Source organism: Cynara cardunculus, assembly GCF_001531365.2.
Source record: "Cynara cardunculus var. scolymus isolate 2C chromosome LG 1, CcrdV1, whole genome shotgun sequence".
Classification (NCBI taxonomy): domain Eukaryota; kingdom Viridiplantae; phylum Streptophyta; class Magnoliopsida; order Asterales; family Asteraceae; genus Cynara; species Cynara cardunculus.
Window position 1 is genome coordinate 6462560 of NC_037528.1, and position 816 is coordinate 6463375.

The following is an 816-nucleotide window of genomic DNA, read 5'->3' on the forward strand; positions in this document are numbered from 1 at the left end:
GGTTCTCGTTTGAACCCTTCCCTATATATATATATATTTATTTAAAATTACCAAAACCCATTGCGATTTTTGATTTATTTTGTATACCTCAATGAAAAAAAGCTTACCCTGATAACTTTATTATTTATATAATATTTATTTAACTTCAATCAGATTAACCAAATATAAACAGTTAGTTTGGAATAAGAGAAAAGACAAAAATGATATATATGCTTAATTATTTGTGTTAAATTATTTAATTGAATTTAATTTGAAATGATGTGATTAACTTAAGATGTTACTTATTTTATCCTTAAAAATCCAAACCTCAATTATAAAACTAATTACACATATACATACATTTCAAGAGTAAAAGGAAATACGGTTTTGATTGATTTTTAATTTTAATAGATGCCCTAATTCATAATAAAATCTTGAACTTGGTTTCTAATAGTTACTGGCAGAAGTCCTTCAAAAGTCGCGACTATTGGATTATTTTATCTAACTACTTTCAGATACTTATAAAATTAGTCGAAATATACAAAAAATCAATTTAAACATTTCACTGTTATATAAAATAAAAGGACCGACCACAATCTATTTTTGAAAGGTTAAAGTTGTTAAGCCTATGTACCTCTACATTTTGAAGGCATACACCTACCCCCCCCCCCCCCCCCCCCCCCCCTCTCTATATATAATAAGATCAAAAGAAAAAACGATAAATTTGCGAGAAGTTTCAAGATCACATATGAATTATGATTATAAGAGTAAAATCATATTGTTGTTCAAGAAAGACATGGACGACTTGCTCGATGAGACCCTTGAAAAGGTTGCCCG